Source organism: Linepithema humile, chromosome 6 (genome assembly GCF_040581485.1).
Source record: "Linepithema humile isolate Giens D197 chromosome 6, Lhum_UNIL_v1.0, whole genome shotgun sequence".
Lineage (NCBI taxonomy): Eukaryota > Metazoa > Arthropoda > Insecta > Hymenoptera > Formicidae > Linepithema > Linepithema humile.
In genome coordinates, this window is record NC_090133.1 from 9546219 (window position 1) to 9561533 (window position 15315).

The 15315-nt window shown below is 33.8% G+C and overlaps 2 long non-coding RNA genes across 2 annotated transcripts; both read left to right on the forward strand.

The window, feature by feature from the left end:
- The first annotated feature begins 10303 nt into the window (after positions 1 to 10303).
- Positions 10304 to 11830, forward strand: LOC137000875 (uncharacterized). The gene is made up of 2 exons (XR_010891049.1): positions 10304 to 10879; positions 11080 to 11830. It is a non-coding gene; the product is annotated as an uncharacterized lncRNA (long non-coding RNA).
- A 20-nt stretch (positions 11831 to 11850) lies between these two features.
- LOC137000874 (uncharacterized) lies at positions 11851 to 14949 on the forward strand. The gene is made up of 4 exons (XR_010891048.1): positions 11851 to 12419; positions 12962 to 13183; positions 14475 to 14684; positions 14813 to 14949. It is a non-coding gene; the product is annotated as an uncharacterized lncRNA (long non-coding RNA).
- Positions 14950 to 15315: the final 366 nt, after the last annotated feature.

The following is a 15315-nucleotide window of genomic DNA, read 5'->3' on the forward strand; positions in this document are numbered from 1 at the left end:
ACAGAGTAATATCAGCCTTTATTATTGTTGACCTGTTTCTATCCATCGTTCGTTTCGCACGGTCACCTCCTCTTAAGGTAGTTGTCTGGCGACAATATGACCTAAAAATGATTTTCTTACAAATTGATTCAAATTTTCACTATAACTTTAATGAAGTAATATTTAAGTGGTCCTGCAAGAAAAAAAAATTTACCGTCCAGAAGCTGAGATAATTGCAATTATATTTAGTGCTTTTTACTAAAACTACTTTTAATACTTTTTACTAAAAATACTTTTAGTACTTTTTACTAAAAGTACTAAATATAATTGCAATTATCTCAGCTTCTAAACGGTAAATTTTTTTATAATCCCTAGGTAATCCCTCTCTCTCTCTCTCGCGCGCGCGCGCGCGCTCCGCGACAATGCCTGCTGTAGCACCGGCCATCCTGTAACTGACAATTAATTCGAAGTATTCCTCGGCAGTAAACTTTGCCATAATTGACAGAGAAATGTTTCGCAGACGCAAAGTCTTGACATAAAAAAAAACTTACAAGAAGAAAGAACACCAGAAAATTATTGATCCGTCCAGCCTCACGTGCTTCTGCCCGCTCGTTGCTGGCGTATTACCTCTGCTCTCACCACGCGTTGTTATTTTTCGTTGCCGATCCTCGTCGCTGTCATGCCTAAAGCATACAGCCCACAGTGTAATCGCGTGCAATTTGCGATTATTTAATTCTTTTTTAATTAATTTTTAATTAGTAATTTATTTAATTTTAATTAATTTTTAATTAGTATCTCTATTATTATTGCAAAAATTGCAAAAAAACAGTAAAGAACTTTTTTATTTAGTTTACCGCACTCTACCCGCACATAAGCGTTGGCACGAATATTATGAAACTTTGTATAACAAAGTTATCGATAATTACGCAAATGTAAAAATAATACAAAATTTGCTTACCTTAAATAAAGAAATAGATATTATTAGTTCAAATTTTAATTTTAAAAGAAACAATTCACAATACAAAACACAATATAAATAATTATAAAAATAGGAAGAGAATAAATATATGAAAGACTGCCAAAGAACTGCCCTCTCAACCGCTAGCTTGAATAGAATTATTTTATGATTCGCTTTTGTCGTAATTTTTAACATTTGCCTGTCAACAATGCTGGTAATAAGGTGAAAAGCGCCCGCGTTTGTCGTTTTGCATATCTTACCACATTTGCCTATTATATTTATTATAATTTAATCTTGAATGGCAAGAGAAGAGAAATTATTTAAAAATATTAATAGAATGCCTTCACAATATTTTAATTTTATTAGACGCAATTTGGGCGTTAACACTTGCGTTATGATGAAGGAATTTATAAAACTAACTTTGCTTAAGATAAGATTGAGGTCACGGATTAAGTTTTTAAAAAATTGTACCAAGCACATCCCGAGTAGAAAATGGTTACGGTTTGCCTGAATTTTATTCCGAGCGCTATCAGGTAATGTTCCGGCATGCCTTATTGTGGAAAGCCTGATCCAGCTCTGTCAACGCCGGATAATGGCTGCTCTATTAGCGCCAAATTCAGGCAATCCTAACAGTGCCCTGATCAGGTTTTCTCTAAAATTCTTTATCGAATGTGCGCATGACCATTTTATGAACCTAACCTAACCATTATATGATAGTTAAGCTAGTTGACATCAAGAGTTTAATAAACAGTTTAATTTACAGTTACGTTACAATATCGTGTAGTGCGTATCGTGTATATTGTGTTTGAAATAAAGTAATAATCATACAGAATGGATCATACAGAAAGAAATCGGAAATTAACACGAATGCGTGTTAAAAGATTTCGTGCAATTCGGAAACAAGATACGTACATATACTATATTATTATTTGTAGATAAAGTTACTATTTTTTTATAAATGTTCTGAAGCTGTAAACTTGTTTTCAAATCTAGAAACATATATTCGAATATTTCGAATCCGTTTTATTGGATCTGAATGTAAATTATAATAGTTTAATTGAGAAACAATTTTGAACAGTTTAGGTTAACCGCAAAGATCATTTAAAGGATTATTCATATAAAAATTGATTTTAGATGAAAATTATTCAATATCAAAACCATCGACATCTACGGTTAGTAAAAAACGCTGTTTATCGATGGAAAATTTTGATACAAATAAAAGCTCTGATAAAAGTCAAAAGAATTGTCAGATGTCTTATATAAGTGGAAGTGCTAATGAAGAAAATATAAATGAAATTGACAGCAGCGTTGGGTAAGTTAATATATATATATCTTTATTTTTCAGCTTTTTTCATTCTACGTGTGTTAAAGATGGCATTTATGTTATATCTTATAAAAGCTCATTTTAATACTGGTAGATAATCTTTTATTTTATCATATTTATTGCTATATTGCTAAGACAATCTTAAATATAAGATCTGACAAAGATTACGGTCAAGCGGATGCTGCAGATGCTTCGGAAGCGTTTCATTGACCAATCAAAATAAAATGTAAATTTCTTTATTCTGATTGGTCGATCAAACGCTTCGAAGCATCTGTAGCATCCGTTTGACAGTAGCCTATGAATATCGGCCTTAGACATATTTTTAAACAACGTTTACTTCACAACGTTTATTTTAACGTTTTTTTTACTAGTGTAAAATACCGTTTTTATACGAGACATTTCGACCGGTTAATAAACGTATTTTTATACATCACAAAAACGTTTCGGCTAAACGTTTGTTAAACATTTATTAAACGTAATTGTGTTGCTTGGGAATACTTTAAACTCGATCTTTAAAATCTTTTTCTTTTTAATAATTTATTCAATAACAAAGTTTCAAAATTCTCGATTATTACATTTACGATATAAGAATCCTAAAATATTATTAAATTATATTTGATAGATTGAATTTGTTAAATGTTCCAGAGACTCTTTCCAATTTATAAATTAATAAATAATTGTTAATTCAAATTGAATAAGACGTTTTTATTAAAAATTTTTATTTTATTAGATAGTGTTTAAAGTATTGATATTTGGCAGTCAGGGAGCATGGAATCTCATCGCGTTACAGATGCGTTGTATCTGAGGCAGAGCGCCCTATGCGTTGTCTCAAGAGATAGTGGGGAATCGGTAGACGTTAATTTACGAAAATCGGCCGAAATGTGCAGATCATGCCAAGCTCTGTTCAGTATTATTGCCAATATACAGGGTGTCCCGCACAAGGTAAATCACCTCTCGTGTACAGGTAGAACGGGTTAAACCGCGTAGAAAAGTCCTCTACCGTTTTGCAATTTTCGTAATAATTAATGAGAAATTAATTTAAAAATATTGACCAATTCGCGTGAATTTAAGGGGTGAGCCTCGTATGATCGGTTCAAAAAATCAAAATTTTTGGTTTTAATCCAGCGCTCGGAATTAATTGCACATTTCGGGCCGATTCCCGAGACGACGTCTTCCGTTCCCCCACTACCGCCCGGCCGCTGGCAGCCGAGCCGCCGATACCTCTGGCTCAGGAGCGTTTTATATTAGAAATAGGCTGGATTGTTTAGGCATCTCTCAAGAAATCGTAACATTTTCTTCGCTACATAAATAATGTTTATTTTTATTAATAATTAAATATATATATGTAAAGAAAGAATACTTTCTTCATTTGAATCTGCTGCGCTAGAAGTCTAGTTGTCTCCCGAAACGATAGAGTTTTCAGCTACAGTCCTGAGAGACTTGGAGTGGGGAGAAACAATAGAAAGTGAGACAAAAGCGTGAGAAACACATATGAGATTCTTTGTGATATTTTTGCATATAGAAACTAACAAATAGCTTTAATAGAGAGCGGAAGAATAAACTTCAATTGTCGTTTCTCTTATTACAGGTAAAGTTGTAAATATTATATTTGTTGTTGCAATAGCGAATAAAGTTTAAAACTCTTATTACAGAGCAACACTTGAGTTTAATCACAAAACCCCACCATACCACAGTTGGTAAAAATTGTCTTACATATATTATGTATTAATAAAAATGAGTGCAGTTCCGAATAGGTGAAACGCCCGATTGTTTTGAAACTCCACTATTTTATGTAGTTTGGCGCGCTGATTACGAATATGATAATGAAAATCGCCGACTAGGTCATTTTCAAGGTCAAAACAAGGTCAAAAAAAGTGAAAAAATATTACTTTTTTGAGATTATTTCGAGAAATATTGATGTAACAAAAAAAAGTTGTAGTTCTTGTAAAAATACATCATTTATGTCCTATGCATTTTTTGTGTAAAACTGATAGTTTTCGAGAAAATTGATGTTAAAGATTAAAAACTTTGGTAAGTAGGATGAAACACAGGGGGTTCGGGGGGCGGAGCCCCCCGAGGGGGAAATGGGTGCAGGCGGGGAGGGGGGTGCAAGGGGGAGGGGCGGAGCTTCTCCCCCCGCCTATTACATAGCTAGTGTCTATTATAGAAGTTGAAAATAACTTTCAAACACAATATGCTCTCTACCTTGCGTAGGGGTCTTGCTAATCTTTTCAGTATCAAATATTTTTAGTATATTGTAGACTCATCATACTTTTAGTAAGGCGAAGATTTAATTCATATAAACTTTCTGCGCGCACACACCTTGCGTTGGGGTCTTGCTAATCTTTCCTGTATTTAAAATTTTTAGTATATAGTAGACTCATCATACTTTTAGTAAGGCAAAGATTTAATTCATATAAACTTTTTGCGCGCACACACCTTGCGTTGGGGTCTTGCTAATCTTTTCAGTATCTAGTATTTTTAGTATATTGTAGACTCATTAGATTTTTAGCAAGGCAAAGATTTAATAAATACATAAATTGTATACGCACACACGCCGCTACATTCTTGAACGGCATGCGCATGCAAGCTAAGGCCTACAAGTTTACCAAAGTTTTTAATCTTTAACGTCAATTTTCTCGAAAATTATCAGTTTTACACAAAAAATGCATAGAACATAAATAATGTATTTTTACAAGAACTACAACTTTTATTTGAGACATTTTTTCGTTACATCAATATTTCTTGAAATAATCTCAAAAAAGTGATATTTTTTCACTTTTTTTGGAGTTTTGACCTTGAAAATGACCTTGTCGGCGATTTTCATTATCATATTCGTAATCAGCGCGCCAAAATACATAAAATAGTGCAGTTTCAAAAAAATCGGGCGTTTCACCTATTCGGAACTTTATCCATAAAAATAAACATTATTTATGTAGCAAAGAAAATATTACTATTTTCTGAGAGTTTCAACAACCCAGCCTATTTCTTATATAAAACGCTCCTGAGCCAGAGCTATCGGCGGCTCGGCCGCCAGCAGTCTAATAGTAGTGGGGGAACAGGAGGCGTCGTCTCGGGAATCGGCCCGAAATGTGCAACTAATTCCGAGCGCTGCTTTAATCAATAGTAGTCAACATAGAAAATGTATTCCTAAAGTTGCAGGACGAAATTCGAAGTTTTAAAGAGTCCATAGCCCATTTCTTGCATGTAGGTATACGAGCGCGCGCGCTGACTCTTCGCTCGGCTCGGTCAACGGTAATAAGAGAGGCAGATGTTTTCTCCAGCATGTTTTGTGTCGGCATTTGTGTGTATACGTCCTTTATTGTTGTAGACGACACAGTAAACGTGTGTCCGTAGTGTGATTCATCACACAAGAACGATATTCGACAACGGTTTTTCGAGGGTCAGTCCTGCTCCGAATTTCGGCCTGTTTCGGATCTTTAAAAACGCCAAGATGTTTTATTTGAAAGAAAATAGAAGCACTAATACTTGTGCAGCGAAGACTCCGAAGCAAAAGTTTTACGGCAATCAATTTACTGATAAAGAAAGTGAATCTATAAAACAAAGTGTATCCGCGAAAAAATTAGCTACTGCGAGTAGTAAAGATGTGATTTATAATTATATTACCTATTCATTATTATAGAATTGTAGAATTTCTAACTGTTTTTGGCACGCTGTCGGAAACGCTTATTTGCAGAGAGTGCAAGCAAAATGTTAAATTTGAAGAAGCAAAAAATCGGGGCTTCGGTTTTATAGTTATTGTTACATGCTGCTGTAATCGCAAAGAAATAAACTCAGGGCCTCTTATAAATCATGGTTATGAAATTAATCGAAGGATAGTATTCGTAATGCGGCTTTTAGGCGTCGGTGAATCCGTCGATGAGATGGCAAAAACTATAATGGCAACATATTATCATTTATGTTCCAAGAATAAGAAACCAATGCATGAAAACTGCCCGCCGGGACTTGACAGCTGGTGCAAGTATCATGTCGCTCAGGCCTCAGGTACAAATTTCGACGCGCACTCGTATACCTGCACGCAAGAAATGGGCTGTGGACTCCTTAAAACTTCGAATTTCGTTCTGCAACTTTCGGAATTTTTTACATTGACTACTATTGATTAATGCAAAAAAAATTTTTGATTTTTTGAACCAGTCATACGAGGCTTCCCCCTTAACCCTTTCGTTACTACGAGCAACTATAGTCGCTCGTCACGCAATGCTGTTCATATAGTACGGTCGACTATGGTCGTCTGATATACTACATCACATATTGAAATAGGAATAAAATAATAATTTAAATTAAATTTAAAATAATTTAATAATTTAATTATTACAAGAATTAGTCCCATTTAGCGGTGGCGTATTGGCGGCCAGTTTCATCGTAACGAAAGGGTTAATTAATTTTTCATTAATTATTGCAAAAATCACAAAACGGCAAAGAACTTTTTTATTCTTTTTTATACCTCTTGGGTATGTTAAACTAGGTGATTTTTTGTGTATTAATTTTTAATATCTTCTGCATAATAAAAAAGTTTTTTTTTGTTGTTGACATAAGCAAAAAGTTTTTTGTTAGCTAAATTTTTAATAAAATTGCAAAGAAAAATTAAGCAATATACTAAAAAGTAAAAATTTGTCCTTTGTCTGTTTGACATAAATATTAGAATGACGTATAATTCTATAATGACAAAAAAGTTAACTGAAAAAGGAGCTATAAAAACCAAGGCGCAGATATCAAGGCGCAAAAAGTTTTATTATTAATTAATACAAAGTAGCGATATAGAAACGTTTTTTTCCAATTTCGAATTTTCAGCTTGGTAAGATTATAACTAGTATAATGATCACGTAGAGAGATATAACGTGCAGTAATAAAAAATAAATATTATTAACAGTCAAATTTTTTTTTCTTGATTTATTTCTTGTTTTTATTAATTTCTATTATATTACATCTCTATAATTCAATTTCTTATTTTTTCCAATTTTTTATTTCAGCATTTTCGACTTTATGTTATGTTTCTGTATTAAATGTTACGCAAAAACCATGCTTTATTCATGCAACCATGCAATATATTTCAATGATTACTCTTTAAGCCTTGATTTGCTAAATATATTATTCTACATGTTCATTGTGCGATATTATGTCATATTTAAATTTAAAACATTTGTTCATATAAATTTTGATAAACATTTAGTTTTCTAATATACTTTTAATTATTGTCACTATTTAATTATTTACCGATGTATTACAAAATGGTAGGTATGTAATAAATATCACATTTTTAATAATATCTCTTTTAAACGTAATTGAATGTAATTTTTGGATAAAATCGCATATTCTTGAAAAATATAATGCAATAATGTACAGTCTAGCATAATAATATTTAGTTGGTAAATATTTTTTCATCATAACCAGAGGCTAACCTGCACAATGGCGTTTAGAAGATAAAATATATTGAAGGATTTGTCGCCTCTATGTATAAAATAAATTAAGCGATTTTACTTGCGGTGATTCTATCGCATATATGCTTCTTACGTTTCATTATACTCTGTTACGTGCCACAATCTTTTATCCTATCCTTTATTTCAGAAAACGTGCCGCAACCTTTTGTCTTATTCTTTATTTTAGAAGAATCATTATTTTCTATAATCTAGGGTTCTAAGTAATAAATAATACTTGGAAAATTATATTTTTTCTTCTTTGGAAAGAAGATCTATCTCTAGCGATACAGTAGTCACTTACAATTAGTATATAATAATACTTTTCTCTCGACTTTTCTATAAGGCAGAAATAAAACACTAGACAGTATCCCTGTTATTTATTATTTTTTTTATTTAAACCTCCTATATCTCGTCGATTTGCAGCTGACCTATTTTGCTGCATGACGGGTTGCCGCGGGCATCTCTGACATAACACTATTGTTTTTCAACTGAACTCTCTTATAACAAGATGACGTTTGATACCTGAGAGGATTGCTATGCTGTTCCAGTTTTATTCATGTCTGTTAGTCAATTGATCAATTCGCATTCAACACACATTTCCATACGTACTCTCGTGTAATACAGCGTACAATATTCGTAACGATTAATATTTTTGTACTAAAAACTCAAGTTTTAAAAAATTTTGTAAAAAAAAACAGAATAAACATGTTTTATCATTTCACATTAATTAATACAAGCCTATTTTAAATAATATTGGCTAACTCAACTTAAGGACAATTTTTCAGTATTACTGATCTAAAAACGTCTATATACGTATAAAAAGAAAACAAATTTTTGTTTACTTTAATGACAAATTATAATTTATTCTTTATATTATCGGAACATTTTAATCGTAGGTTAAATTAATGAAAATGAGTTAAAGCGAGCTAATAAAATTACATATATGGAATTATTATCGATATTCCTGCTAATGTATGCTCGACCTCGTGGAATCATGATATGATGCGGTCTCTTTCGTAAACTGCCAATTTACAATCAAACTGTTGCATTCGTTTCACGTCCAGAAATACTTTTATAGGTACAAACAACATTGGAACGTTGTTTTGATCAAAATAGATTAATTAATATTTATTATCATAAGCCGCGAGAAGTGACAGATTGGATTTAGCCTAATTAATTCCTCGTGATCAAATATAATTTTTCTTAAAACTTTTCTTCTCTCCGTTTATGGTTAGTCTGATATACAGCTAAATATAAAAAAGTTAGTTACCCACCAAGTCTAAAATTCGATTTTGAGAGCCTTTGTGAGATAAATGTATTCCAGCCATAATTGATCTGACACTTATTTTTGTTAGAACCGCTGCTTTATTACAATAATTTTCCCGAATAATCCGTCTTCTCATCTCGTTCGAAAATTCATTGCAAATTATTATTTATAACGTTCAATGTAAAATCCATAAACGAGCTTTTTGACATTTTAATTTACAAAGATAAAAAGTATTGATTTGTTTTAAATTTAATTATTTAATTAATATTAAATATTAATATTTCTCAACAAGAAAATAAAAGACAAAACAAGCCGAGTTGGTTGTTATTACATATATTTGACTTTTTTTTATCAATTGTAAACGACAAACGTCTCTGCCTCTATCAGGCCTTCTTCAGTGTAATAACTTAGTAAATTAAAATTCGCAATCATAAATTATAAAAGTTGTATCGTACGCATCCTTAATTAATTTAGCAACGCAAAATAATTTAAAATTCTTGATAAAAAGTTATGTCCGAGTAGTTGTATTTCATGTTTATGATAATTGTTAGAAAAATCGTAATTGAACCATTAGTAGTTAAAATCATAATGTTCAGAGTGTCCAACGTATCGATGGAAGAGTCAGAGACCTTTTTCTTGCCAATTCAGTGAAATTGTGAGAAAAATTTAATATATAACTATATAGTCACTGGTTAAAATATATGTTATAATGTGTCAGTGGTTAAAATGTTAATAAGTAGCTCATCGGCGACTCGGCCATCGAGCCTCGAGTGGTAGTAGAAGAATAGGAGACGTTGTCTCGGGAATCAGCTAGAAATGTGCATCTAATTGTGTGCTTCTAATAATTCCGAGCACTGCACTGAACGAATATTTTATTCGACAGTCACACTATTAGCGGAAAAATTTCGTGATTTTAAAAACTATTTTGTTATGATTCTGCATTAATTAAGCTCTTAACACATTCATAAATTTTTATACAGTTTTCAATAATTTAAATTGATTAATTAGAAAGTTTTAACATTTTTAATTAAGAAACCAAATATATGAACATTGTACGTACTTTTACGCTTTTTTCTAAAAGATCTATATATAGCAATAAAAGTTTTTAATGTAATTACTGTCTACATAATAAAGTAATATTTAATTCATTTAAGACATTTTTATGCAACTTTTATATAAACCTAATTAATTTGTTGAATTTAAAATAACTCTGAGGTAGGTTCAGAGTAGGGCAGTAGGTTAAACATTGATTTTATAGAAAGTGCTTGTATTACAATTGAAAGGACTCTTCCGAATATCTTTCGATTATCGACTTTTTACTAGGAATATTCTTATCTCAAAGAATATTCAAACTATTGCAACGGTTACGTCCTAGACGCGACCCCGGTTATTTTGTTTAATTTATTAGCGATTGTACTTTGATGGAAATGGTAAAACGGCAGGATGGTACTCAAATGATTTAAATAAGATCGACACTGATTTTATGTGATATTTAACAAATAGTCTTTATGTAGAAAATACAACTGTGCGAAAACGACTAAGTTTCGATTTAATAAATTCGGCCCGACTGTCTCTCTATTAATTTCGATTTGTGCGACTGTTTCGACTGGTTCGGCGATAGAGAGTGAGAACTCGATCTCCGTTCTCTCGTAGGTCGACTTCGTCGAATATTCTCGATCCTTAGATCAGTTATAATTTAACATGAACAAATTATGAGGAGCGGGAATGCGTGCGCGCAGGATCTATTTTATCGAGGCGCTGCTCTCGATCAACCGGCTGCCGTCCGCTGGCGCCGTCTATCGGATGCCATTGCTTGCATCTTACACAATGTCATTTTTATTTTAGTACCACGGCTGATTCTGACACACGAATTTTTACACAAAAAATTTCAATTTTTCAGCGTAAATGAATCTGTAAGTTATCTTTTCTCCAATAATAGCTTACAATGCCGTCGGCAATACTTGCAAATGACATACACTTTGCTTGTCTGTTTATTCATTTCCAATTAAACATGGTCAGTTGCCGACTAATATACATTTCGTATCTAGAACAGCTAATGTCAACTCTTTTGGAAAATATTTCATCGTGGTACAATTATAATATTGCTTATCAGATAGTCATCGGATTCTGATATTGCAATGATGCAATTTTGCCCAACCGCGACTCCCGGCCCCACTGCCTCACACAACCCAAGATCTATAGAGAGAAGGTTACCTCATACGCAAAGAGAGACGAGCGACGAAAGGAGCAAATGCAGAGAGGGGCAAGCGGCAAGAGGAACAAATGCAGAGAAGGGCGAGCGGCAAGAGGGGCAATGATGATGTCATCTGCGAGCAGAAGCTATCTCAGACAACTACTGTTGGCAGATGAGATCATCATGCTCTCCCCTTCCTTCATCGCCCCTCGCCGTCAAGCTGTTTCTAGCTCCCCCCTTACTTCATCGCCTTTCGCCTCAAGCTGTTTCTAGCTCCCCCCTTCCTTCATCATCCCTCGCCAACAACCGGTTTTACTGAGGTAACCTTCTCTCTATAGATCTTGCACACAATCGAGAACCGCTTACGTCACGTGTCCGTGTGCGCTCGGCCGTTTGATCAATGGAAAAAAGCGGACTTGTACGTACTTTTATGCTTTTTTTCTAAAAGATCTGTATATTGCAATAAAAACTTTTGATGCAATTACTGTCTACATAATAAAGTAATATTTAATTCATTTAATTTATTTTTATGCAACTTTGATATAAACCTAATTAATTCGTCGAAATTAAAATAACTCTGAACGCGGTAGTAGGTTAAACATTGATTTTATAGAAAGTGCTTATATTACAATGTCATTTTTATTTTGGTACCATGGCTATTTTAGTACCATGGCGTTTCGTTTCCACCAAATCGACGCAGCAGACGATAAATGCTAAAAAGCAAGCGTTTCTAGGGCAAGTGGCTAGAACAGTGCTCGGAATTAGATGCACATTTCGAGCTGATTGTCGAGACGCCTCCTATCCCCCCACTATCACTCGAGGCTCGACGGCCAAGCCGCCGATAGCGCATCTAATGTTCAGACTCAGGAGCGTCTCTGTATAAATGTTAATAACGATTTCATAAAAGGTACAATCCTAGCCTATTTCTTATATAGGGACGCTCCTGAGTCAGAACATTAGCGGCTGGGCTGTCAAGCCTCAAGCAGTAATGGGAGGATAGAAGACGTCGTCTCGGGAATCAGCTCGAAATGTGCATCTAATTCCGAGCACTGGTTTACATCAATAACAAAGATGCGGTTTAGCAGCGGAAAAAGCAATTGGCCAGAAGTATACGAAAATATTGTTATATGTTGCGACATTAATTGCTTCCTTGATTTCCATTCGCCTTACTCCAAACTGCGTCGAGCTTGAGCCATCGGAGTTGTATAAGTCGCGATATCTTTCTCCGTGGGTATCGATGGTCATTTATTCACGTTGGGGTTAGTATCTAAATCAGAGCTCGAAATTATTTCATCTTTTCGGCCGATTCTCGTGGTATACGCCTCCTTTCCTTTCTTTACCGCGCGCGCAGCAGTCGCTAGGACCAGCGCCGCCGAGCGTTAGGAGCGGCGCTATCCGATTAATGTTAAAAAAATTTATTAAAAATATTTTTTTTTTCAATAGCAATAGTACCTCATGGGTGACGTAGAAATCTATTGAAATATTTTCACATAATAAATTTAAAAATAAAAAAAATATTTTTAATAAATTTTTTTAACTTTTAATGATCAAGGGAGAAGAACCTAACATTTATCGGATAGCGCCGCTCCTAACGCTCGGTAGCGCTGACCCTAGCGGCTGCCGCGCGCGTGGTAAGGAAAGAAAAGAAGGCGTATACCATAAGAATCGGCCGAAAAGATAAAATAATTTCGAGCCCTGATTTAACCTATTGCTCCTAAAGTGCTAGAGTTCAGAAAATTAATAAATAGATATTTGTATTCTCTTTTATCATGTATCTATCTTTTTTTATAATAAAAAATAGATAGATAAACTTTATCCAATCTACGTCACCATGCTGAATCTATAACACCGAAACAATAAAAATAGCTTAACACGATAAATCCCGCCGAAAAGAATTAGCAGCGATACGCACCCCAGTACAAGTAGTGTGACTACCTGTGCGATTTCCTACCGGCGGAAAATCAGAAGTATAGCATCGACGGCGCGCATACAAGTTCCTGAGATAGCGGCGATCACCATATCGGTAAGAAAAGGAAATACTAAAATGTTTGTAATAAAAATATGTTATTTATTTATTTATTTATTTATTAATATAAAACATAAATATTTATTAATATAAGACATAATTAAAAATATATGTTTTTTTTTCAATGAACATGAACAAAACGTTTGCCGTGCCGCGCGCAAGTACAATGTTCATTATGCGGAACATTGTTTTTCACACGCGATACAACATTCGAAAACTACATTGTGATTAATTCTTCTACGTTCCGGACAACGAATATTATACTCGCGCGCGGCATGGCAAGCGTTTTGTCCACATTTGCCGTAAATAATCAGCATGTCAAAATATTCGATCGGCGTGTAATCCATTTTGCACAACATTGATCGTTATATTTTATCGGTTTTTTTTTCTTTTTTTTCTCTTTTTTTCCATGCGTACCATTATACTAAGGTGCAAAATTTATTGCCCCAAAATTATGAAGCAAAAGTGAGATTTTGTACATGGCTACTGAATAAAGAAGAGAATCAACCCGGTTTTATAAATAACATCTTATTTACCGATGAATCGTGCTTTACATGCGATGGTATTTTCAATACGCACAATACACATATCTGGACTAATCAGAATCTAAATGAATATCACATAAAGAATTACCAGCATCGGTTCGATATCAATTTATGAGTTGGCATATTAAATACCTCAATAAGTTTTACGATTTTGTACAAAAATGTGTAAGATTCTACGAATTTTATTTCTCATATGAGAATTTCTGATTGGTCTGTTTGAAATGCCCGCAAGACTCACTAGACATGTTTACAGCAATTTTTTGGAAACAGACTTAATAGAATTAATAGAAAATGTGCCATTAAATCAAAGACAAGAAATGTTTTTTCAACACGACGGAGCGCCGCCTCATACATCTTTACGCGCGCGTCGCGTGTTGGATGCGAGCTATCCGGAGAGATGGATAGGCCGCGGAGGTATTGTTAATCGGTCAGCAAGATTTCTAGATTTGACGCCGTTGGATTTTTTTCTTTGGGGCACAGTAAAACAATATATTATATTTACCGAGAGCGCATTAATAATCGTGAGGAACTTTAGGAAAAAATAATCGAAGCATTTGCGATTATAACACCAGAAATTGCTGCACGCAGCAAAATTTAATTTAATGCCTCGCGGTCGTTTGGGGAATTCGACGGATGCGGGATTACCTGGAAGAATATCGATTCACCGATGATCACCGTGATCACCGATTACCAATATGAATTAAATCAATTAAATTGGTTTTAAGCTGTAAATATATTTACAGCTGATACAAAGACGGGAAGCTCTAGAACAATCAGAGCAACAACGTCTCCAACAACTCTTTCAAAGACTGGAAGCCTTAAAAATAAACATAAGGAGAGCCAGAAAAGATGACAGACGTTGCGGAAGCCGGTGCACCGGCAAAAGTGGCTGCGTTTGTTCATGCGCGATGTGCGCTGTAAAGTTCGGCGTGCTGTTCGGACCACGCGCAAATGTATGTACAAAATGTAATAATAATATTTGTTTAATATGTAGTGTAGAGTAGGGATGGGCGATACAATATCGATTTTTTTAGACTTTATTATCGATATTTTGTATCGATATTTTTTGTTTTGTTATTAGCATGCATCGATATTTCTGCAGAAATATCGAACCTCCGATATTATAGCACGTATTACTGCGTCCTGTGTGCAGAAGCCATTATGAAACTAAGAAGAAACTAAGAAGCAGATGAACTTAAATATTATTTGAATCAACCATCAATAAAAATGGATGACAATCCACTACAATATTGGCTAATAAACATGCATTCTGGATTAAAAGATATAGCATTAAAATATTTAAGTGTAATTGCTACCTCCGTTCCAAGTGAACGATTATTTTCACGGGCTGGAAATATTATTACCGAAGATAGAAATCGTATAACAAGTGAACATTTACAGCAGTTATTATTTTTAAACTCTCTTTTTCTGGAAGATTGGTTATTATAAGTAATATAACTGTTTTATGTAAAATATTTATATATGTATTGTATAATAAAAAAATGTAAATATATTTAATTGGAAATTATTATTAAGCCTATTAGACTATGCATTGAAAACTGAGATTAAAGATCGAAGATTGGA